This window comes from Theropithecus gelada, chromosome 6, assembly GCF_003255815.1.
Source record: "Theropithecus gelada isolate Dixy chromosome 6, Tgel_1.0, whole genome shotgun sequence".
In the NCBI taxonomy this organism is placed as follows: Eukaryota; Metazoa; Chordata; class Mammalia; order Primates; family Cercopithecidae; genus Theropithecus; species Theropithecus gelada.
Genome location: NC_037673.1, coordinates 150,924,605 through 150,951,029, shown reverse-complemented (window position 1 = coordinate 150,951,029; position 26,425 = coordinate 150,924,605).

Below are 26,425 nucleotides of genomic sequence, written 5' to 3'. Positions count from 1 at the left end.
TCTCTCTCTCTCTCTCTCTCTCTCTCTCTCTCTCTTTCTTTCTTTCTTTCTTTCTTTCTTTCTTTCTTTCTTTCTTTCTTTCTTTCTTTCTTTCTTCTTTTAGATGGAGTCTTGCTATGTCTTCGGGCTGGAGTGCAGTGGCGTGATCTCGGCTCACTGCAACCTCCGACTCCCTGGTTCAAGTGATTCTCCTGCCTCAGCCTCCCTAGTAGCTGCGATTACAGGCACTCACCACCACACCCAGATAATTTTTGTGTTTTTAGTAGAGATGGGGTTTCACCACGTTGGCCAGGAAGGTATCAATCTCCCGACCTTGTGATCCACCTGGCTCACCCTCCCAAAGTGCTGGGATTACAGGTGTGAACCACTGCGCCCCGCCCAGCCAGGAGGAGTCCTTTCTTGAGGATGTCAAGGTGTGGGGAGGCTGCTGCTGCTCTTGACTAGTTGGGCCACCTTGAATAAGTCATTTCCCTATTCTGGGCTCAGTTTTCCCCAAACTGTAAAAAGAACCTGTTGGGTAGAGGGTTCTAACCAGTAGCTTTTAACATTCTGGGGACATTGGCTTTTGGCAATCTGATGTCTGATGTCAGACTATCTCTCTAGAAAATGCAGGTTACATGTGCAGATTCCAAGTTTTACTTACACATTCAGGGGTTCTTAGAACCCTTAAAGTGCTCTTTTTTTTTTTTCTTTTTGAGACAGTGTCTCACTCTGTCACCAAGGCTGAAGTGCAGTGGTGCAATCACAGCTCACTGCAGCCCTGACCTCCTAGATGTAAGCAATCCTCCTGCCTCAGCCTCACAAGTAGCTGGGACCACAGGCGTGTGCCACCATGCTTGGCTAATTTTTTTTTTCTTTCAGCAGACATGGGATCTCTCTATGTTGCCCAAGCTGGTCTCAAACTCCTCGTCTCAAGCGATCCTCCCACCTCAGCCTCCCAGTTTTGGGATTACAGGCGTGAGCCACTATGCCTGGCCTTGAAGTTCTTCTTCTTCTTTTTTTTTTTTTTTTTGGACAGGGTCTGTCTCTGTTGCCCAGGCAAGAGTGCAGTGATATGATCATGGCTCACTACAGCCTCGACCTCAGCCTCTTGAGTAGCTGGGATTACAGGCGCATGCCACCAAGTCTGGTTAATTTTAGTTTTTCTTTTTTTCTTTTTTTGAGACAGAGTTTTTGCTCTGTTGCCCAGGCTAGAGTGCAATGGCGCAATCTCAGCTTACTGCAACCTCCACCTCCTGGGTTCATGATTTCTCCTGCCTCAGCCTCCAGAGTGGCTGGGATTATAGGTGTCTGCCACCACACCCAGCTAATTTTTGTATTTTTAGAGTAGAGACAAGGTTTCACCATGTTGGCCAGGCTGGTCTTGAACTCTTGACCTCAGATAATCCACCTGCCTCAGCCTCCCAACGTGCTAGGATTGCAGGCATGAGTCACTACACTAGGTCAATTTTTTTTTTTTTTTTTGAGACAGAGTTTCATTCTTGTTGCTCAGGCTGGAATGCAATGGTGCAATCTTGGCTCACTGTAACCTCCACCTCCCAAGTTCAAGCGATTCTCCTGCCTCTGCCTCCCTAGAAGGTGGGATTACAGGTGCCCGCCACCACGTCTGGCTAATTTTTTTTTTTAAAGTAAAAATGGGGTTTCACCATGTTGGCCAGGCTGGTCTTGAACTCCTGACCTCAAGTGATCTGCCTGCCACGGCTTCCCATATTGCTATGATTACAGGCATGAGCCACTGCTCCCAGTTGCTCATTTTTATTCTTCATTTTTTATAGAGACAGGGTTTTTCCATGTTGCCCAGGCTGGTCTCAAACTCCTGGGCTTGTGATCTGCCAGCCTTGGCCTCCCAAAGTGTTGGGATTACAGGCATGAGCCACCATGCCAGCCTTTGAAGTCCTTCTAAGGACTCTCCATAAGAGCCCTTGACCACAGCTGATAGGTGTTCAAGAAATGTTTGTGGGATTAATGAATGATCCCTTCCAACTCCCACTTTCCAAGAGTCTGTCATTCTAAGCACTTGGTTTCATTCTGCTTAGGTATGTTCTGCAGACAGAAACAAAGATCCACAGGAGAAACTCCTGTCTGCATGTTACAGGCACCCACACGCAGGCCTTCTGACTGCCTTTCCTTTGACATACATAGGTTTTTCAAGCCCCTACTACGTGCTAGGCACTGGGGGTATGGTGGTGAGCAGGATCACCCTTCCCTGCCTCCATGGAGCATATGGTCTAGCAGTACTGGGCAGAGACTTGTGCCAGACCTGGGGGTGCAGCAGGGCACAGACACAACCCTGTTGTCGGGGCCACATTATGACTTTCATGGGTCTTGGACACTTTGCCTTTATGTGTCCCTTCTTCGATTAGAAAGAATTTTAAAACATTTGCCACTGTGTTGTGAATCCACGTTGGATTCATTATTATATATTAATTCTTATGTTCCTTTTTCTCTTCCGATTTAAAAAGATATGAACATTAAACCATTTTTATGGCCTACTAAATGTATTGTAGGCCTTGATACTGTGCCTAATGGGTAAACTGGCCCAGCCTGCAGCTCAGCTTTACCCACCAGATAATACAAAACATAAGGTGGCTGTCACCAAGCACGTGTTTCAGAAAGAGAGGCTGTAGGATGGCAGAGGTAGGAGAGGTTAGAGAGGGCTCAAGGGGAGATGGCAGGAGCAGAGCCGTAAGGGGGTGAACAGGACTGAATCAATGGAGCACAAAAGGCATCTGGACTGGGGAGAGATCCTGAGAGGCGAGAGAAAGAGAGGGAGGAGCATGCAGGAAGTGCACAGAGAGCAGAGGCACCCAGAGTTCCAGTGCTGTCAAAGTTGGCCCGGGGATCATTCGGGGTCTTACCAGCTGCCCCACCCCACTCGCGTACCTAATCTCTCCCACTGTCACTCATAGGGATGTTGAGGTGGGTGAACCCTTAGATAGCCACCAGACCAAGCACTGTTTGTTGAGCACCTACTAGAACCAGACACATGAAACACTCATTATCTCATTTTATAGATGAGAAAACCAGGGTTCAGGGAGTTGAGTAACTTGTGCACAAACAGCTAGGGAGAGGCAGAGCTGGATTCATATGAAGGGCTGTCTGACCAGAACTCCGAGCTCCTGCCACTCTGCCATACCGTCCCTCTGAGGGGCTTAAGGAGCGCCACACAGTCATCCCGCAGATGGAAAGACTGAGGCCCAGAGAGGAGACAGGATTGGTTCAGTATCACAGGAGTTTTTCAACAGAATTGGAAATGGAACCCAGGTATCCTGGCTCCATCCCCCTGCCCCTGCCAACAGCTGGGAAGATCCAGTGCCTTCTGAATGATCACATTGGTATGATCCGACCTTCCCAGCCTCTCAGCCTCAGAAAACACAGAGCTCATTTTCACAAGGACCTTGTCCCCTTCCTGGCCAGTACTTCCTATCTCACTTCTCCAGGCAGGTTCCTAAAGACTCGGTTTCTTTGAGTCAGAGGGAGAGACTCCTTTCTCGGGAGGTTCTCAGAGAGCTGGGGGGCCTTTCTTCCTGTTGTTCTCCCAACCCCCACTCCTTGCCTGAGGGGCAGGCTCAGCAGGGACAGAATAGGCTCCTCTGTGTCCCAAACCCATCCCGCCAATTCAAGAAGCACCTGCCTCCCGGGCGGACTGTGCAGATGTTATCATGGGCATGAGCTGACTCACCCTTGCGACATCTAAGCCCGCTGGGCAGGAACGCGGCTTTGGGCGCCACAGTCTTCCAGGACTATAGACACACCGAGACAGTCCCAGGGTGGGGCAGCAGGAAGGGCGGGGAGGGGAGCTCCATGCTCTGTCCCCTGGGTGGAGGTGCCATGAGGATGATAAAGGGTTGGGAGGGGTCCTCAAATAGCATTTGGATTCGTGGGTGGAAGTGACAGGGTGGAGATCTATTCAGTACAAACCTAATCGCAGTCAGTGCCGCCCATCTCTCCAGAGTGTGGAAGTAGAGGCTGCGCAGGGATGTTGGGAGGAGATTCATGTACCAGATAGATATGCAGGAATTTATGGTTGTATGGACTGGAGTACTTTAGGAAGCCCCACGCGTCTTGCTCTTCTCATTTTCTTTTCTTTTTCTTTCTTTCTTTCTTTTTTTTTTTTATTTTTAAAGACAGAGTTTTACTCTTGTTGCCCAGGCTGGAGTGCAATGGTGCAATCTCGGCTCACCGCAACCTCCGCCTTTGGGGTTCAAGTGATTCTCTTGCCTCAGCCTCCCAAGTAGCTGGGATTACAGGCATGTACCACCACGCATGGCTAATTTTGTATTTTTAGTAGAGATGGGGTTTCTCCATGTTGGTCAGGCTAGTATTGAACTTCCAACCTCAGGTGGTCCTCCTGCCTCAGTCTCCCAAAGTGCTGGGATTAGGCTTGAGCCACCGCGCCCAGCCAGCTCTCATTTTCTAAGGAGGCAGCATGACTTAGTGGAAGGAAAGATCATACGTTTTGAAGCCAAAAAGTCCCTGTTTAAATTTCTGGTTTTCACCACTTACTAACTAAATGACCCTTCACTTCTCTGTGACTTAGTTTCCTTTTCTGTAAACAGGGATAGAAACAACTACAAGATTCTGTTGTGAGAGTTAAATAAGATGATGCATATAAAGGTCCTGGCAACAAAAGAGCTTCTCTTCCCATTTTACAGGGGGAGGAAACAGTTTTGGAGCTGTTATGCGTCCTACCTGCCCAAGGTTAAATGGCTGGTAGCCACAATTGATTTATAATCAGAACACGATTGGGCATAGTGGCTCACGCCTGTAATCCTAGCACTTTGGGAGGCCACGAGGTGGGCAGATCACTTGAGTCCAGGAGTTCAAGACCAGCCTGGCCAACATGGGAAAACCCTGTCTTTACCAAAAAAATACAAAAATTAGGTCGGTGTGGTGCCACAAACTTGTGGTCCCAGCTGCTCAGGAGGCTGAGGTGGGAGGATTGCTTGAGCCTGGAAGGCGGAGGTTGCAGTGAGCCAAGGTTGCACCACTGCACTCCAGCCTGGGTGACAGAGGGAGACCCTATCTCAAAAAACAAACAAAAGAATCAGAACCCAGATCTCCTTCATCCAAGGGGGATGTAGCTTATCTGTCTAATCCCACTTACTGAGCACTTAGAACGTGCCTGAACTGAGTGATGTCCCACTGAGTAGCTGCTCTATAACCAGGTATAATTATCTGCATCCTACAGATGAGTCTCGAATGATTATACCAGTTGCTCAGGGTCTCACAAGTGAAGAACTGGAATTCCAATTCAAGTCGGAGTCCAAGCCCATACTCTTAACCAGGTGTTGGCATATTATTGCCTGTGGGCCAAATGCTGCCCACAGCTTATTTTTGTGAATAAAGTTTTATTGAAAACAGCCATGCTCATTTGTTTATGTATTGTTCCTGACTGCTTTTGAACTAGAATAGTAGAGCTGAGTCACTGCAAACAGACGCTGTGACTCACAAGTTGGAAATATTTGCTCTCTGGCTATTTACCAAAAACATTTGCCTACGCCTGCTTTTAATCACCATTTTATAGCCTTTTCTTAAGAATTTTAAAATAGTATCTGCTTAACACCAAGACAATTTTCAGGCAGGAGGTACTCAGAGTGACTCCTGGGACAGACAGAGATTCCACTCCTGCCTAGTGTGTCTTCCACCCTTTCTTTGTCTCCCTCTAAGCAGATCTTGGTCAAGGGTTTGTGCCAGGTAAAATAAACACAAGGCAGTGTGCCAAGCATATTAACAGACCCCTGTGTTTTGCATTTGTATGCTATGATACAATCAGCAGAATTTAATTTTTTAGTTAACAATTTTTTATTATTTTAAATGATTTCTAATTTTATTACTTCTTGATTGATATTTACATTTTTGTTTTGTTTTGTTTTGAGACAGAGTCTCACTCTGTTGCCCAGGCTGGAGCACAGTTATAACTCGCTGTAACCTCAAACTCCTGGACTCAAGCGATCCTCCTGCCTCAGCCTCACAAGTGGCTGGGACTATAAGCATGGGCCACCACGCCAGGTTTTTGTTTTTGTTTATTTTTCTTTTGTAGAGTCAGTTTCGCTACGTCACCCAGGCTGATATCAAACTCCTGGCCTCAAGTGATCCTCCTGTCTTGGTCTCTCAGATATTTACTATTTTAAAATTAATGCTATTTATGCCGGATGTGGTGGCTCATGCCTGTTATCCCAGCACTTTGGAAAGTTGAGGCAGGAGGACTGTTTGAGCCCAGGAGTTTGCGACCAGCCTGGGAAAAATAGTGAGACCTCATCTCTACTAAAAATTAAAAAAAAAAAGAAAAAAAGAGATGTGGTGGCATGCACCTGTCACCCCAGCTACTTGGGAGGCTGAGGCAGGAGGACAGGAGTATTGCTAGAGCCTGGCAGGTTGAGGCTGCAGTAAGCTATGATTGAGCCCCTGCACTTCAGCCTGGGCAACAAAGCAAGATCCTGTTTGAAAAAAAAAGCGATTTATTATTACTGTATCAGAACTATATCTTTTCTACTTTTAAATATATGATCTATGTATATGTATAAAACCTCAGGAACCCTTCCTTCTCCAAATGGTCAAGCAAGATTTTTAGCCACAACCAGGGAGATAGATTTTGATATATAAGGATTAAGGGAACAGAGCCAGCTAACAAAAAAAGATGTGGTCTCAATGAGTCTGAGCAGAAAGAGCACTGGACTGGGAGTCAAGAGACCTTGCTTCTAGATACAGCTTCATCTGTGTGATTTGGGTTTCTCATAGCCGTCCTATTCCTGTTTCCCCTTATGTAAAATAAACTTATGGGGCTGGATGACTGCTAATGGCTTTTCCTAGTGTGCTATTGTATTTTCCTAAAAACCTACCAAAATAAAGCCATTGGGGGTGGTTTTGCCTAGAGGCAGGGGCTTAACAGAGATGACCTCTGACCCAGCGACTGGATTTTCTGTTCTGAATCTATCAATTCCTTTGGGAAGGATTCCTTTGGAGATGGTCTTCATGCACCAGGCACCTTACCAATCATTTCTGGTTGTGTCACAGGATACAGGGCTCTTTTATCAGAGGAAGGGGGATTTAGGTCTGATGAGGGTAGAGTGTTTCTGGCTGGGGCAGTGGGCCAGAGGACGCCACAGTTGGTCTCTATAATGGGAAGGAGGTGGAAGCCGAGGGAAGCGGAGACTGACCTGTCATCTCTCCTTGGCCTCGAGATGGCTCTATCAGAGTGCTGGGGGGCAGCATAGGAAGGACATGTCATCACTGTGAGGGGCGCAGGGTCCCCACCTTCCAGCTAATCTCCATCACCAGTACCCAAAGTGAAAACACTGGCCTTTATTTCATATCACTTCTTACACTTTGATAGGCAAAAGAGAATATTATTTTTTTAAATTTGCTTCTATTTGATCCTTCTAAGATTTAACTACTTTTTTTTTGTTTCACTATTTGTATTTTTACTTCTGTAAATGGATTATTTGTAGCCTTGGCTTTTTTTTTTTTTTTTTTTTTTTGAGATGGAGTTTGGCTCGGTCGCCCAGGCTGGAGTGCAGTGGCCGGATCTCAGCTCACTGCAAGCTCCGCCTCCCGGGTTCACGCCATTCTCCTGCCTCAGCCTCCGGAGTAGCTGGGACTACAGGCACCCGCCACCTGGCCCGGCTAATTTTTTTGTATCTTTTTAGTAGAGACGGGGTTTCACCGTGTTAGCCAGGATGGTCTCGATCTCCTGACCTCGTGATCCGCCCGTCTCGGCCTCCCAAAGTGCTGGGATTACAGGCTTGAGCCACCGTGCCCGGCCTTTTTTTTTTTTTTTCTAGAGCAGTATTTGTCTTGTTATTTTTGAGTTTTTGAGGTTACATACTTAATATATAATTATGTCTTTTGTTTTGTCAAGCTTTTACCAAAGCATGTAACAAAAGCGAATGTAACAAGAAAATGTTAGAAAATAGCCTTCCCGGGGCTGGGCCAGGTGGCTCACGACTGTAATCCCAGCACTCTGGGAGGCTGAGGCCAGCAGATCACCTGAGGTCAGGAGTTCAAGACCAGCTTGGCCAATGTGGCGAAACGCCGTCTGTACTAAAAAATACAAAAATTAGCCGGGCGTGGTGGCAGGCGCCTGTAATCCCAGCTACTCAGGAGGCTGAGGCAGGGAGAATTGCTTGAACCCGGGAGGCAGAGGTTGCAGTGAGCCGAGATTACACCACTGTACTCCAGCCTCGGCGACAGAATGAAACTCTGTCTCAAAAAAAAAAAAAGAAAGAAAATAGCCTTCCCTTTCTTCCTCTGCAGTTGGTAACTGCCATCACTTTTTCTGTACTTACACAAACATTCAAATATAAATTATATATATAATTGTATATATGGGGGGTGTGTGTGTGTGTATATACACACACACATATTTTTTCCTTTTTATAAAGGTAGAAACATACCTTATCTTTTAACCTGAATTTTGTTTTGGGTTTTTTTTGAGACAGGGTCTTGCTCTTTTGCCCAGGCTGGAGTGCAGTGGCATGATCATGGCTCACTGCAGCCCTGCCCTTCAGGCTCAAGCTATCCTCCCAGCTTAGTTAGCCTCCAGAGTAGCTGGGACTACAGGCACAGGATACCACGCCTGCCTAATTTTTGTGTGTTTTTTTTTTTTTTGTAGAGACAGGGTTTCACCATATTGCCTAGGCTGGTCTCCAACTGGGCTCGAGCAATCCACTTGCCTTGGCTTCCCAAAGCACTGGGATTACAGGAGTGAGCCACCGTGCCCAGTTGAAATTTGTTTTTTCAAAGTTCTACTTTTTTTTTTTTGAGACGGAGTCTTGCTCTGTCGCCCAGGCTGGAGGGCAGTGGCACGATCTCGGCTCACTGCAAGCTCTGCCTTCCGGGTTTGCGCCATTCTCCTGCCTCAGTCTCCTGAGTAGCTGGGACTACAGGCGCCTGCCACCTCGCCCGGCTATTTTTTTTCTCTCATATTTTTAGTAGAGACAGGGTTTCACCGTGTTAGGCAGGAACTGAACTAGCCCTCTCTTAGATTTTTATCCCTGTTCTCCATTTTACAAACTCTTTCTCGTCGTCCTCACTTCAAGAGTTAGGCAAGATTCATCAGGCCAATTTTACAGGTTAGGGAAATGAAAGCCTAGGGAGGAAAATAAATGCTTTGGCACTGGGATTAAAACCCTGGCCACCTGATGCTGTGGGAGCTTCCTTCTCTTTGTGACTGAATGAGACTTCTGCTGCTAAAGTCACCCCTCCTGATGTACATAGGCTGGAGTTTTGGGGTGGAGTAGGGTGGTGGGAGAGAGAAAATGTAAGCACTAAGAGGGTGAATGAAAGAAGAGAAATTCACACTATCCCCAAAGTCCTGTTCATTCAGTCCCTAATGTGCTAGGTGACCTTGGGGCAAGATGTTTGCACCACCTGGGCTCCCTGTGCTCATGTGTGAAATGAAGGCTTTGGCCTAACCAGAGGATTTCAAACGATGCCCTTTGGGGCCCACATGTTATAGCTCCTCAAAAATGAACACAGAGAGGCATATTCAGGGATACCTGTGTTTGTGTTGTTGAAAAGGTATTATTATTTTTTGAGATGGAGTCTTGCTCTGTTGCCCAGTGGTGTGATCTTGGCTCACTGCAAAGCCCCGCCTCCTGGGTTCAAGTGATTCTCCTGTCTCAGCCTCCTGAGTAGCTGGGATGACAGGCCTACACCACCATGTCTAGCTTTTATTTTCAGTAGAGATGTTTTTATTTTCAGTAGAGATGGGGTTTCACCATGTTGGCCAGGCTGGTCTCAAATTCCTGAAATCAAGCCATCTGCCCATCTTGGCCTCCCAATGCTGGGATGACAGGCGTGAGCCACCACTCCCGGCCCAAAAATTATTAATAGAAGCAACTGACATATCCACCAGGAGTGGGTGGGTTAAATGCATTGAATCATTCATTTATTTATCTCTTCATTCATTCATTCATTCAGTAGTTATTGAGTAACTATTGCCAGGCCCTGTTTTAGATATTGGGAATCAGTGGTGAACAAAATAGACCAAGTTTCCACTCTCTTTAAGCTTACCTGGAAGGCAGGTCTGCTCTGTCTTGAGCTATATTCCAAGTAGGTGAAAGGTGATAGATCCTGGTGTCCCAGCATGGGTGGGTCTCCAGGCCCGGGAGTGAGTGGTGGAAGGAAGGTGCCACACCCAATGTGAGACGATTCCTTTAATAAAATCCCATTTCCTACAGGACAAATCTGTGTGTGTTGGTGTGTGGGTAGACAGACATATGAAGAGGTGCTGTGGAAGTGTTGGGGATACATCCCCAAATGATGGCGTGACCTTTGGAAAGAGAGGGGAATAGTTTAGGATGAGGCTTGTCTGGAGCATTTTAACTTCATCAGCATTTTTTTTTTAAACAAGGGAGACACATTCAAGTATTGTTTGCAGTTAAAACTTTTTTTAAAAAAAAAATTTAAAATAAACTTAGGTCCAGAGAGCAGGGTAGGACAAAAACAAATTAATAGGTTTCAATTTCTTGAAGTCCTTCAAAATCTAACATGGTCAGGTTCTACCCAAAGTTAGGAAGCATCTCAGTTTGGGGTTCAGAGATTTTAAATTAAACAAACCTATGTGTATTATTGCCTGAGTCCAAGAGCAAGCCTGGCCTCCCCATCTAGGCAGCAACCACTACTTTCAGCCACATAGCAGGTTCCCTCCTTAGCCACTTAGAATCCTGCCTCAGCAGAGCTGGAAGGGAACACTTCCCCCAGTGCTTATTTTGCAAACGGGGCAACTGAGGCTCAGATATTGTGACTTTTTAATTTGCCAAGGGCTTAATTAATGATAGGGCCTGAATTACAAACTGGGAAGGAAGCCTGCCCTGCTTCCAGATTCTGGGGGGTAGGAGGAAAGGAGAGGAGGGGAGAGGGGTGCCATCTTCCCCTCTCCCATTGGAAGCTCCAGTGATGGGTCCTGGTGTCCAGCACATGCTGAAAGGAAGCCTTGTCAACATAGAAGGAGATCAAGGCGGCTGGGGGGGTGCTGAAACCTCCTGTCGGGTCCAGCATCTCTGAGGAGATAGGGACGCCTCTGCTGCTGCCTCCACCCCCGCCTTGAGCTCTCTCCACTCGAATTCCGAGGGGCTTTGGAATCACTAGACTGTCTCCCGCTCCCAGGAAACCCCAGGCTTCTGTGGAGCCAGGAGCCTGGCCATCCATCATTCTTATCTCCTGGCTGTGGCGGCCCCAGGTCCCTGGCCTGGATGGGCCCAGGGGGCCAGGAGGGGCTGGGGGAGCATCGATAACAGGAAAAGCAGCTGTCCCCTGGGGGAACTTCAAAGTGCCTGGAGCTGAAATTTATGTGCAGAGGAGCTTACATTAGGGGCCAGTAGGCCATTCTTTCCACAAATATTTATTGAGTGCCTACTGTGTGCCAGGCACTGGGTTAGGGGACTCTTATGGAACCAGAGATTTTGTTTGTTAGGCTGTATGTCTACCTCAGTAGGCTAGGTTTGATGCATGGATCAATTCAATGATTCATGAAGTATTATTAAACACCCACTGTATGCTGGCTGTTTCTGGAGACCCAAGACTGCTGGAATGGTTAAATGAATCTGTGGGCGGGGTTTGATATCTGCTAACACAGTGGTTAAGAGCTTTGGAGTCAGGCAGACTGGGTCTCAGCTTTCTCAGCTGTAAAACGGGGATAAGAATAGCACCTACCTGGTAAGGGCTTGGGAGAAGAGGAAATGAAATGAGATATTCTAGGTGAGAAACTTAGCCCACTCCCAGCAGATGTTCCTCTCACAGCAATAGCCGAGATTTCTGTGACTGCAGTGGATTGTCATATGTATTTGTTTATTTAATGTTTATTTAGTACTTGCTATGTGCTCTGCCTCTAGGAGAGGCGACCAGGCAGCTTGACTTGGGAGGGTTTGCAAGAGTCTCTTTCTTTTCCCGCAGGTCTCTCCTCAGCTGGGGCTTTGAGGTTGAGACCCTTGGAGTCTCGAGGTGAAAGGGATTTGAGAAGTTGCCAAGGTCAGTGCCTTCCCTGAGCCCTGTGCAAAAGCTCCTCTGTAACTTCTGCTATCTTGTCATCCAGCCTCTGCTTTCATCCTGGAGTGGGCATTTTCCTCCCTCCCCAGGCAGCCCGGGAGGAAGACCTTTCTTCCTGGGAGCTGAGATTTGCCTTCTGCTCTTTTCCTCATTAGCCTGCTAGCTCTGTCCTCTGGGCCTATCCCCCAAACTCTCTGAGCGTCAGTTTATTCATCTATAAAATGGGAATATTAGTAGTTCCTATCCTGTAAGGTTATTGTGAGGATAAAATGAGATAAAGATTATAAAGCATTTGGCACAATGTCTGTACAGTGTCTTTAATAAGCAGTAGCCAATAACAACAAATAATGATAGCTTTGGGAATCAATAAAACAGGAACAAGGAAGAGAAGAAGGAAGAAAGAAAAAGGAGAATGAAGAGCAGGAGGAGAAGGACATGAAGGAGCAAGAAAGGCTATCAGAGCTGGACCTTCTGACGTGGAAAGCAGTTCTCAGTTTTGGGGGAACCTAAATTTGGCAAGGGAAAGCACACAGGAGTTCTAAGGATGCGTTCCAGCTCTGAAATGTAAAAGGGATGGAAACATGGTGTTATTGCACCTCTTCTCCAGCCAGTGTTGGTGTTGTTACCATGTCCATTTCACAGATGAGCAAGCCAAGGCCCTTGAAAGTGAAATGGTTTGTTCAAGGCTTGGAGCTAGGGAGCGCTGAGCATTGCCAAGGACTGTTGTCTCTCCTCCCCCTCCCCTCCCCAAGGCAGCAGTGGGGAGCTCCCCACGGACAGTGTGATATGTTGAATTGTGTCCCCCCCGACCCCACCAAATTAATATGTTGAAGCCCTGCCTTAGTCTGTTCAAGATGGCATAAACTGGGTGGCTGAAACTACAGACTTTTTTTCTCCAAGTTCTGGAAGCTGAGAGGTCCACCTTAAGGCACGGGCAGATTCAGGGTCTGGTGAGGTCTGCTAATGGTTCATGGATGACCGTCTTCTCGCTGCGTCCTCGCACAGTGGAAGGGCTGGAGGAGCTCCATGGGGTCACTTATGTGGGGGCACTAACCCCATCCAGGAGGGCTCTGCCCTCTTGACCTAATCGCCCACCAAAGTCCCCATTTTCTCATCCCATTAAAATGGGGGGTAAAGTTCAACATCTGAATTTGAGGGGGGCACACAATTCAGTCCAGGGCCTCGGAATGTGACTTCATTTGGAGCGAGGGTCTTCATAGAGCTAATCAAGTTAAAATGAGGTCGTCAATGTGGGCCTCAATCCAGTACAACTGGAGTCCTTATAAGAAGGGGAAGTTTGGACACAGAGATATGCATAGAGGGAAAATGATGTCCAGACCCAGGAAGATGAGGGAAAATCCGGAAACACAGGGAGAAGCAGCCTATAAGCTGACGAGAGAGGCCTCAACAGATCCTTTTCTCACAGCCCTCAGAAGGAACCAACCTTGCCAACACATTGGCCTCAGATTTTTATCCTCCAGAATGGTGAGAACTGTGGTTTCAGCCTCCCAGTCTGGGGTACTTTGTCACAGCAGTCATAGGAACCGGTACAGACAGTGTGGGACCCCCGGACAGTCTGTGCAGCCAGCACTGAGGGGGTCCCCTGAGGCCTGCCAGCCCTGCCTGCCCCTGAGGGAGAGGCAGGTGTGTGGTGTGAAGATACTTGACTCCTTTTCAGAGCCCGGGATGCTGGGCCGAAGCTGGGAGACAGAAAGGCAAGCCCTCACCCAGATCTTTTGCCTCATCATGGTGGCTCTCTGAGAAGGGAAGACACGTTTTCCTGGTGCCTCCTCAAGGAAGTCCTGCTGGATCAACCTCACCTGCTGCTGGGGAGGCTGCCATCCTTCAGGAAGACCTGCCAGGCTCAACCTCCCTGAGGCTGGGGATTTTTCAGAGATTCTGAAAATTATCAAGCTGGCTATGTCCATTCCGTCCTCTTTCTGTGATCTTTTTCTTCCTCCTCATATTATTTATTTATTTATTTTGAGACAGAGTCTCACTCTGTTGCCCAAGCTGGAGTGCAGTGGTACGATCTCGGCCCACTGCAACCTCTGGCTCCCAGGTTCAAGCGATTCTCCTGCCTCAGCCTCCTGAGTAGCTAGGATTACAGGCACGTGCCACCATACCCGGCTAATTTTTGTATTTTCAGTAGAGATGGGGTTTCACCATGCTGGCCAGGCTGGTCTCAAACTCCTGACCTCAGGTGATCCGCCCATCTCGGCCTCCCACAGTGTTGGGATTACAGGTGTGAGCCACCGTGCCCGACCATTTCTTCCTCCTTTTCATTTTTCTTCTTTCCTCCTGGCTGTGCTCTGCAAATCCCCACCCTCCTCCACATCTCACTCCAAGACTGCTTTCTCCCAGCTCCCCCTTCGCCCAGGACACCCTCACCTGGTGGCTCTGCAGCAAAGCCCAAGGCTACCTTGGAGATGGAGGCAGGAGAAGTCTAAGCTCACTACCTTGGAGCTGAGAAGAAATTATCCAGAGCTGGTTTCTCCTCCCACCTCCTAAAGAGCCCTGCTCTTGTCCCTGGCCTGGATACATGATTATATTTTGCTTTAATTGCATTAAAGCAAATGACTATGTCCCCCTGTGGTTTCGATCAGGTCAGGGATTTGATAATCGATCCTGGCACAGTCTAGACAGGAGTCACTTTGAAGCTGTTTTTAGCAGGATGAGAACAAACAATGTTTCTAAAGTGGCCACATTAGGCAAACATGCCGGTGGGACATCTTTTGGGGAGAGAGTGTGCCCTGGCTCCAGGCAGCCTGCTGACTGGACCCCTAGACCCCTGGAAAGGGGTGTGGACTACTCTCCCTGGACAGTAAGAACTTTAAGTAGAGATACTGTATGCTTAGGCCTCCCATGATGTGAAACTTGGTCCAGGTGCCTTTTCCAGAAAGCCAGTCTTGACTGATGCCACCTGACTCAGGGCCTAAAGGTAGCATAGTTCAGTGTGAGATGTTCTGTCCTGGAGATGGAAGAAAGGTCAAATTCATACAGGGCAATGCAAAAGGTAGACTCATATCTTGCAAAATTATTCTCTCTTCTTTCAATCCTTTAAATTTCATTAAAAGGAAAGCCTCAGTGTGGTGCTAGTCTGTTTTATGTATTTAAATAAATACATAAATTTAGAGACAGCGTCTGGCTGTGTTGCCCAGGCTGGAGTGCAGTAGCACAATCACAGCTTACTGCAGCCTAGAACTCCTGGGCTCAAGTGATCCTTCTGCCTCAACCTCCTAATTAGCTAGGACCACAGGTGCACACCACCATGCCCAGCTAATTGTTTTATTTTTTTAAGAAATGGGGTCTGGCTATGCTACCCAGGCTGGTCTCAAACTCTTGGCCTCAAGCGATCCTCCTGCCTCAGCCTTCCAAAGTGCTGGGATTACGGTGCCAGGCCTAGTTTGTCTTTAATACCTCTCTAATGTTTGCTAATCTCCCCTTCTAACAAAGAGGGCAGGCCTAGGGATCTGCAGGTTAAGATTGAGCTAGATCTTAATAACACTGTTTTCAATGAATGTATTTTCTACAATGAAAATACATCTTTCAAATGATACTAGTTTTTCCTTTATGGAAAGTGAACCGTTGTTCAAGTACAATTAAGGCAAAAATTCTGAAGGATGGATGTTTAGGAGACGGTGATGTGGGGCTCTTTCACACACAGATCTGATGCTAGCTCTCCACTTGCCCGCTGTGTGGCTTCCGGAAGACTGCTTTGCTCTCTGAGCCTCGGCTTCTCTGTGTAAAATGAAGTCAATGATTCTGCTGCGTAGGGTTATGGTGTGGACTTTCTGAGAGCATGTTGGCGTGCAAGGAATCTGGATAGTGCTTAGCATAGAGTCTGCACTCTGCCTGGTGGCCCTGTCATCCTTATAGGGGCTGCTGCTTTTCTCAGCCATTCACAGAGCCTTTGCTGGTCCCACAGTTGAAACTGACTAAGCTCTGGGCTTCTGTGGAAACAAAAGGAACCTGGAGCCCCCAGCCATGCTCTGGCTCGAGCTCCCTGGCCTGGGGCCTGTCCCTTCCCCTCGTGGGGTTCACTTCCCTCATCTGTCAGCAGCAGCTCTGACCAAATGCTTTCTAAGATCCCTTGCAGCTCTGACTTAAGAGTCTTTTGAGCAATAAGCAGGGAGTGACAATTCCATGAGAGAAGAGTCTCGACTTTACCAAATGTGTTGTGTGCTACTCTCAACTTGCAAGCTGGTGTGTGGACCAGCAGCGTCGGTCTTGTGGGAGAGTGTTAGAAATGCATGCTCAGGCCCCACTCAGCCTTCCTGAATCAGAATCTGCATTTTAACAAGATATCCAGTTGGTTTGTATGCAGTTGCACACCCAGTCTGAAATGAGAATTTAAGACACTTTTAGATCTTCACAGATATTGATATATTTTCAAGGCATTTTAAAAAACAGTAAACATGAGCCTGGGCACCATGGTGAGACCTCAACTCTACAAAATTAAAACATTAGCTGGGAGTGGTGGTGTTTGCCTTTGGTCTCAGCTAGTCTGGAGGCTGAGGTGGGAGGATCACTTGAGCCCAGGAGGTTGAGACTGCAGTGAGCTGTGCTCACACCACTGCATTCCAGCCTGGCCGACAAAGTGAGATCCTATCTCAAAAAAACAACAAAAAAAACCCCACCCCCAAGCAGTGAGTGTGTATGTAATTTCCTCCCCTGCTCCAAAACAATAAAGCTGTGGCAAAACTATTGAACTGAGTTAACGTAGTTAAGAGAGAAAATGATGTATGTAAATCTGATGAATAGCTTTTTTTCAGGGAATTTTCTTTCCATGTAAATTAAGCTCCCCCACTTTCCGTGTGGGCCAGGCTGGCCTCTTCCCAGTGAGTGCCTCCCTCACACCTGACTCCTGGAGGGTGAAGCGTGTGTGTGTGTGTGTGTGTGTGTGTGTGTGTCTGCATTTTGACTGAGTGTCTGTGTCTTACAGCCGATCCAAAAAGCCGATCCAAAAAGTTTTTCAGCTAAGTCAGCAAAATTTCCTGGAAATAAACTAGATTCCTAAGGGCTTCAGGGTGAGCTCGAGGGGAGCAGGGGGAACCCCAACTCTGATAAACCAAAGCAGCGTGTTCTGTTGTGTGGGCGAGCCAGGCATCCTGGCCTCCCAATCAGGCCCTTCTCCTGGATGGCTTCCTGCTTCTTCCTTCACATTCAGCCTCCAACCGGGCTCTGCTTCTCCTCGTCGCCAAAATGAAAGCCCCAGACAGTGGACCATCCACTTGGAAGAATTTATCCCAAAGAGGTAATCATGATGTCACCAAATATCTTCTTACAAGATTGTTTATCACATGCTGTTGATAAAAGTGAAGATGCCAGAAAAAAAAATTCAGTGTCTAAGAATAGGGGCCTGAAGTTGCTTAGAAATGTTATTTTAGTACTACAGACGATGTCTGGTAGCACTTACGCCCAGGAGTCCACAGATCTGGACTCCAGTGATATTTTAAGGCTATTTAATTTCTCTAAGCCTCAGTTTCTCAGATATAAAATGGGGATGATAATGGAACCAAATTCATTTTCTTGTGTTGAGTATCAAACAAGGATGCATGGGAAGCATTTAACACTGTGCTCAGTGCATGGTAAGCAGTTGGTAAATGTCAGTTTGCTATGCTGCTGTTCAGACATAAAAATGTTGTAGTCTGGGCGCGGTGGCTCACGCCTGTAATCCCAGCACTTTGGGAGGCTGAAGCGGGTGGATTACCTGAGGTCAGGAGTTTGAAACCAGCCTGGCCAATGTGGTGAAATCCCATCTCTACTAAAAACACAAAAGTTAGCTGGCTGTGGTGGCATGCACCTGTAATCTCAGCTACGTGGGAGGCTGAGGCAGGAGGATCGCTTGAACCTGGGAGATGGAGGTTGCAGTGAGCCGAGATGGCACCACTGCACTCCAGCCTGGGTGACAGAATGAGGCTCTGTCAAAAAAAAAAAAAAAAGGTTGTAGACAAATATTAATTATATGAAAAGATATTTGTGACACAGCAAAAGTGAAAAAAAATTATAACTCAGCATGATCCATTTTGTAAGCATATGTGTATCTATTTGCCTTTAAAACAGAATGGAACAGTGGATATGAAGTGGAGATGTGGTACTAAAGGAATGGGAAGCTGCTGGCCACTGTATAACCCTTCCTCAGGCTCGCTCCTATCATCTCTGCCGGAGAGTGCCAGGAAAAATCAGACTCAGACCGATCTTTGATAATGACACTAAAATATAAAACAAAAGTGATATCTGTGGAATGCTTACTTAGAGTCAGGCACTTTCCAGGTGTCCTAGCTAGTTTATTCTTCACAGCTACCTATGAGGTGGATACTATTAGTATGCCCATTTTACAGATGCGGCAACTGTGGTAGAGAGGGGGCTGATTAGTAATTTGCCTAAGGTCTCACAGTCAGGTCTCACAGCCAGAAAGAGGTTAGAGAGGGATTCAAACCCAGGTTCTTTTTATTTTTATTTTTTTGAGACAGGGTCTCGCTCTGTCATCCAGGCTGGGGTGCAGTGCTGCAATCTCAGCTCACTGCTGCCTCCACCTCCTGAGTTCCAGTGATTCTCCTGCCTCAGCCTGCTGAGTCACTGGGATCATGGGCGTGTACCATCACCCTGGCTAATTTTTTGTATTTTTAGTGGAGACAGGGTTTCAACATGTTGGCCAGGCTGGTCTTGAATACCTGACGTCAAGTGATCCCCCAACCTCAGCCTCCCAAAGCCCTGGGATTACAGGTGTGAGCCACCACACCTGGCCCAAACCCAGGCTTTTAATCACTACGCTATAGTGTCTCTCAGGTGCCTCATTTTACAAATGAGGAAACTGAGGCCGAGATGCAGAGTGTGTGGCCCAATGCTACACAGTGAAGCAGTGGCAAAGCAGGCACTAGGACTCAGGCATCCAGATGCCAGGCTTTGAGGCTCCTTAGTGCCCCCATTGGGCAGGCCCTCGGGCTGGGTGGAGGGCACCTGGGCAGCTTGAGTCTCCACTCCTCTGCAGCCTGATGGCAGAGAAGCCAGGAAGGGGAGCAAAGAAGGTAGTTCATGAAATGCCTGCTCCCTCAGCCCCAGGGCACTGCGCCCTGCTCTAAATCCTGTGTAATTTAAGGCAAATGTAATCCATATGGCTCTGATTCATTTACACTTAAATCTTCAAAATATTGTGTTTTAAGAGCTGTGACTTACAAAGCCTTCAGAACCTATTAAATAAGATTCAGCCCCCCCGTCCCTCCTCCCCTCCCACCCCCAGTCCAGCCTCTCTCCCCTTCCCCCATCTCAACTGAGGCGCACAACAGCATCTGGCAGGCTGTAAAGAAACTCAAAGTTCAGACTTGGAAACTTGCAGTCATCAGGATGTTCAAAGTGGCACTATTTGTAAACCTAAAAAATTGGAAACAATTTAAACGTCCATCAAATTCATACAACGTAATACCACACAGTAGTGAAAACAAATAAGACCTTCACATATCAAAATGGGTGGATCTCACAGACATATTGTTGAGGAAAAAACAAGCTGCAGGTTAGTTCGTAATGTGATACCAATTATAGAATATTTTGTTTGTTTTTGTTTGTTTATTTTTTTGAGACGGAGTCTTGCTCTGTTGCCCAGGCTGGAGTGCAGTGGCTCAATCTCGGCTCACTGCAACCTCTGCCTCCTGGGCTCAAGTGATTCTCATGCCTCAGCCTTCTGAGTAGCTGGGATTACAGGTGCCCACCATTACGCCTGGCTAATTTTTTTGTATTTTTAGTAGAGACGGGGTTTCCCAAGTGCTGGGATTATAGGCATGAGCCACTGTGCCTGGCCTATTTTTTTTTTCTTTTTTCCCTGTGACCTAGGCTGGAGTGCAGTGGTGCAACGATAGCTCACTGCAGCCTCTAACTCCTGGGCTCAAGGGATCCTCCTGCCTTTCAGCCTCCTGAGTAGCTGCAGCTACAGGACCACCTGCACTGGCTTTTTTCATTCTCTCTCTATCTCTGTCTTTAATATATATTTAGAGATACATGTAGATAATGTGAGTACATGGGTGTTTATTATGTTATTTGTCCTTTTTATAATTTTGAAAAAATACATAATCAAAATTTCAAAAGATCCTAGACTTAGTTCACCAAAATAAGTTACCTTTTGTATTAACGAGTTCAATTTCCTCATTTCACAGATGGGAAATTTAATATTTATTAACTACGTAACACTTAATATGAATACTTACTAGCCAGGCACACCCTTATTTCATTAAGCTACATGCCAGCTAATGTAGCATGTGCCAAACAATGTTGACATGGTTTGGATGTTTGTCCTGTCCAAATCTCATGTTGAAATGTGACCTCCAGTGTTGGAGGTGGGGCCTAGTGGGAGGTGATTGGATCATGGAGGCGGGTCCCTTATGAATGGTTTAGTGTCATCCCGTGGGTGATGGGTGAATTTTTGCTCAGTTAGTTCACACGAGATCTGGAACCCTACCCTTGCCCCTGTTCTCTCTTCGCCTTCTGCCAAGATTGGAAGCTTCCTGAGGTTCTCAACAGAAACAGATGCTGAAGCCATGCTTATTCAGCCTGCAGAACCGTGAGCCAATTAAACCTCCTTTCTTTATAAATTACCCAGTCTCAGGTACTTCTTTATAGCAATACAAAAGCATATAATAAAAATATACTGTTGTTTTCATTTTACAGATGAGGAAACAGGCCCAGAAGCATCTTCAAGGTCATGTAACTTGTAAACCAAGTTGATTTGTAAGAATACAAATTGCGACATTCTCTTTCCCAGCCTTACACACGGGATCGCATTCTGTTGATCTGGGTGTTGTTATTTGTTCTTTCCCTACAGTTCTTTGAATTAGGTTTCATTTTTACCAATTTTACTGATGAAGAAAGAGGCTCAGAGCAGTCAAGTGGCCTGCTAAGGGTTATTCTGGAGTTAATCCGTTGTTCAGGGAGCCTCCTGACTCCTTGCACAGTGCTTTTTCCTTATCAGGCTTTGTCTGGAACAAGATGGCCATATTTACCATTACATTTTACTCTTTTGAAGTTCTTTGCAATTTGGTTACTTCCAATGGGAATAAAGCCCCACAAGTTGCTTTGGCCGGGTCTGGGGCACAGAGCTGTATGGAAGGAGAGAACCTGATAAACCTTAGGTCTTGTGGTCAAGGGAGCCATCCTCAACTCCACTTTCATTCACGCCCCATACCCACTCTCTCTCAGTCACAGTCCCTGTGGGAAAAAGGTGGCACACTCAAACGGGAGTTTAATAATTGACTATACACAAATTTATGGACAGAGTTGAGGAAAAGCAACAGGTTATACTGCAGTCCTCTGGGACTGGCACGAGCTGGGAGCTGTTAGCGCCTAGATCTGGGTGGCCAAGGGTGGAGGCCATTATCCAACCCACAGGAGCAGCTTTTCTGGAGTGGGCTGCCTGATTTGAGGCGCTCAGCCAAACCAGCAAGGAGGGAGTCAGGGAAATATACCCCCACCTCACACTCCTCCTGCCTTCGGATCCTTTGCCAATACTCCTTTTGGCCAAACCAAGTGGGAAACAGAGGGCAGAAGAGATTATTGATGCAGTTCACACAAGTCACCTCCCAGGGCACAGAGCCGGGTGGGAGGAGCTGGACAGTGAGTCCAGAGGGACAATCAGAGACACCCACACATCCCGCAGTGGGTCTGGCTTTCCTTCAAACCCCTGTAGACTCTGACCATTTCTTACCACCTCCACAGCTGGTTCCTGGTCTGAGCCACAATCCTCTTCATTGGATCACTGCAATAGGCTCCCAGCAGGTCTCTCAGCTTCTCCAATCTGTTCTTAACTTAGCAGTCAGAGTCATTCTTGTAAACTCTAAAATCAGGCCATGTCACTTCTGTGCTCAATGCCCTCAAAGTAGAGAAAAAATCAAAGTCCTTACAATATTCCACAAGGCCCTGCACAATCTGTCATTTCCCCATCACCTCTTGACCCCATGTCCCCATTTTTCTCCATTCTTCACTCTGCTGCAGCCATACTCTCCTCTCTGGTTTTTTTTTTTTTTTTTTTTCAGACAAAGTCGTTTCCCTCTGTCACCCAGGCTGGAGTGCAGTGGTGTGATCTCAGCTTGTCTGGAAGAAGCCCTCCTGGGTTAAAGTGATTCTCCTGGCTCAGCCTCCTGAGTAGCTGGGACTACAGGCACGTGCCACCATGCCAGGATAATTGGTTTTTGTTTTTTTTTTTTTTTTGAGACGGAGTCTTGCTCTCTCGCCCAGGCTGGAGTGCAGTGGCAGGATCTCGGCTCATTGCAAGCTCTGCCTCCCGGGTTTATGCCATTCTTCTGGCTCAGCCTCCCGAGTAGCTGGGACTACAGGCGCCCGCCACCTCGCCCGGCTAGTTTTTTTTGTATTTTTCAGTAGAGACGGGGTTTCACCGTGTTAGCCAGTATGGTCTCAATCTCCTGACCTCGTGATCCATCTGTCTTGGCCTCCCAAAGTGCTGGGATTACAGGCTTGAGCCACTGCGCCTGGCCATTTTTTTTGTATTTTTAGTGGAGATGGGGTTTTGCCATGTTGGCCAGGCTGGTCTTGAACACCTGACCTCAGGTCATCCACCCGCCTCGGCCTCCCACAGTGCGGGGATTATAGATGTGAGCCACCGCGCCCGGCCTCCTTTGCTCTTCTTTGAATACACCAAGAAAGTTCATGCTTTAGGGCTTTGCTGATCCCTCTGCCTGGAATGTTCTCCCTTCCTCCTCCATCAAGCCTTTACTCAAGTGTCTCCTGCCGAATGAGACCTACTCTGACACCCCTTTGTAACATTGCAAACTGGCTCTACCTCCACATTCCTGATCCCAATAACCCTGCTCTAATTTTCTTTTCCTCATATCGCTTGTCATCTTTTAACATGCCAAACAATTTACTTACTTGTTACTTTTTTTTTTTAGATTGAGTCTCTTGACCTCATGTCCCCATTTTTTGCCATTCCTCACTCTGTTGCAGTCATACTATCATCTTTTTTTTGAGACAAAGTCATCTCCCTCTGTCACCCAGGCTGGAGTGCAGTGGTGTGATCTCGGCTCACTGCAACCTCTGTCTCCCGAGTTCAAGTGATTCTCCTGCCTCAAACTCCGGAGTAGCTGGGATTACAGGCACTTGCCACCACACCCAACTAACTTTTGTATTTTTTTTTTTTTTAGTAGAGATGGGGTTCTACCATGTTGGTCAGGATAGTCTCGATCTCCTGACCTTGTGATTTGACCGCCTTGGCCTCCCAGAATGCTGGGATTACAGGCGTGAGCCACTGTGCCCAGCCTATTTGTTACATTAATTGTTGTTTCTCCCCACTAGAAAGCAAGCCTTAAGAGTCTAGAGCTCTGTTTTGTTCATCAGCGTGTGTCTCCAGAACATGGGAAATAGTAAGTAGTTGTTCAATACATAATTACTGAGTGTTGTTTAATGAATAAAATGAGTTGAAAAAAGATTAATTTGAAGATTTTCCAATTAGAAAAGGGAAGAGAATGGGTAAAGCCAGTGAGATTAGAGGGTCCTATGTAAGTGAGCAGAAGAAAAAAAAAAAACCAATCAGTTAACATGGATTTATTGATCATCTACTGTATACCTGTTAAAAGTAGTGAAAATATAATTTAAAAATAAGGCCAGATATGGTGTCTCATGCCTGTAATCCTAGCACTTTGGGAGGCTGGGGCAGGAGGATCACTTGAGTCCAGGAGTTTGAGACCATCCTAGGCAACATAGAATTTTTTATTTTTTTGAGACGGAGTCTCACTCTATCGCCCAAGCTAGAGTGCAGTGGTGTGATCTCAGCTCATTGCAACCTTCCATCTCCTGGGTTCAAATGATTCTCCTGCCTCAGCCTCCTGAGTAGCTAGGATTACAGGCACGCACCACCATGCCTGGCTACTTTTTTTTGTATTTTTAGTACAGACGGGGTTTCACCATGTTGGTCAGGCTGGTCTCGAACTCCTGACCTTGTGATCTGGCTGCCTTGGCCTCCCAAAGTGCTGGGATTATAGGCATGAGCCACCGCACCAGGTCAGAATACTCCATCTTAAAAAAAAATTAGCCAGGTTTGGTGGCATGCACCTGTAGTCCCAGCTACTTGGGAGACTGAGGTGTAAGGATCCTTGACACTGAGGGGTCAAGACTGCAGTAGGCCATTATAGCACTACTGCACTCTAGCTAGGGTGACAGAGAGATTCTGATTCAAAATAATAATAATTAATATACCATTCGTAAGTGGTAACAAAAACTGTAGAGTATTTAGGAAGTATTTGAGGATACTTAAGACCTGTATGGAAAAAAATTAAAACCTCAAATAAAAAATAGGGAATATAATCAAAATGAGAAAGACATACTGTATTCTTGGGAGGAATAAGTCAATATCACAAAAAATTAATTTTCTCCAAATTAATATATATATTCAATTTAATCACATTCAACATTGAATAGTTTTTTTTTTTTTTTCTGGGAAGCTGATACACTTACTGCTAAATGTTTGTGGATGAATAAAGATCTACAAGATAGAATAAAGGGAAGGGGAGGTACCTGCCCTACCAGATGCTAAGGCATATTACAAAGCCATGGAAATAGTGATATTGGCACCAGGTCAGATGAATCAGTGGAACACAAGATCAATGGAACAGAATAAAGAGTTCAGAGATAGTTCCATGTGGAAACTTAATATATGTAATGATGTTACCCCAGATCATTGCGGAAGGATAATCATTCTTCCTCCCCCAGTGATCTGGGGTAAAGTCTTTGTATTTAGTAGTAGATTCTATTGGAAAAACTGGCTCCTAAGTGAGGAAAATTAAACTGGATTTCTATTTGACACCATATTCAAAAGTGAACTTCAAATAGAGTGAAACCGTAAGAGTAAAAGGTAATACTATAAAATTAATAGAAGAAAATGTAGCGTATATTTGGGATCTAGAGGGCTTCCAGCTTTTGGTAAAGAAAGAGTAGCTTGTATGGGGCTGATTCTCCTGTCAATAACATTATAGACTCTTAACAGAATATAATAAATGACTATTTGAAGACACTGGAGAATGACTAAAGCAGGCAGAAACTGTATGTATATAATTGTAGAAAGAAGAAAAAGCGTACTGAGTGCGATTTACTTTTATCTGGCTTTTACCCTGAGGTCGCTCACCATTTCAGTGGTCTATGGGGTGGAGCTCATGCAGAAAGTGGCAGCCTTATTGGGCTTGTGGAGTCAGAAGAGTGCAGGGTTGCGAGAGCAGCTGGAACTTGAGGGGGGAAATCACAGAATAAGCCACAGAAAAGAGAATCCGAAAATACATACAAAAATTTCCTTCTAATTTATAGCCAACCCTTGAACTGGTCACATGCAGGGTAAGATTCCAAAAAACTCCTGGGAAAACAACAGCTGGAAGGCTGAAAGAGCTGAGCAGAAATTTTAGCAGCTGCTCTGCCCTGGGAATATAGAGTTTGCAGTTAAAATTCTGCCAAATTGGAGAGACTTGGCAAACACTCCTGGCTTTTGATTGACACCCCAGAAGGGGTGTCAGACCTTAGGAGTTGAGACCATGTCCCAGGACTAAGGGTTGCAGCAATCTGAGTCTCTGCTAGAATGAAACTCAACACTTTTCAATCTGAGGGCCTCGGCAAATTCAATGCACAAGGAAAAAAACAGCAAGATGCTCATAGTTACTCAACATGTTTTAATCCATGAGACTTAGTGAACTAAAAGCATAAAGAAAAATCAACAAGTCTGGGCATGGTGGCTCACGCCTGTAATCCTAGCACTTTGGGAGGCTGAGGCAGGTAGATGGCTTGAGCCCAGGAGTTTGAGACCAGCCTGGGCAACTTGGTGAAACCCCATCTCTACAAAAATAATAATAATAATAATAAAAAAAAATAGCAAGATGCATCATAATTATCAAAGATAAGGAGAAAATCTTAAAATCAGCCATGGGGAAAAAAGCCACATTATATATAGGGGATGATAATGATAATGATAAGAATATTGGTTGAGTTGACTTTTCATGAGGAACAATTGAGGCCAGAAGACAATGGAACAATATGCTCCATTTGCTGAAAAAAAAAAAAAAAAAAAAGTCAAGCTAGAAGTCTATGTTGACGATAAACATCTTTTTTATTTTTTGAGACTGAGTCTTCCTCTGTTGCCCAGGCTGGAGTGCAGTGGCATGATCTCAGCTGACTGCAACCTTCGTCTCCCAGGTTCAAGCAATTCTCCTGCCTTAGCCTCCCTAGTAGCTGAGATCACAGTCGCACGCCACCACACCTGGTTAATTTTTTTTTGTATTTAGTAGAGATGGGGTTTTGCCATGTTGTTCAGGCTGGTCTCGAACCCCTGACCTCAGACGATCCACCCTCCTTGGCCTCCCAAAGTGTTAGGATTACAGGCGTGAGCCACTATGCCCAGCCTGACCATAAACATCTTTATAAAATTAAGGTGAAATATAAGCATCTTCAAATA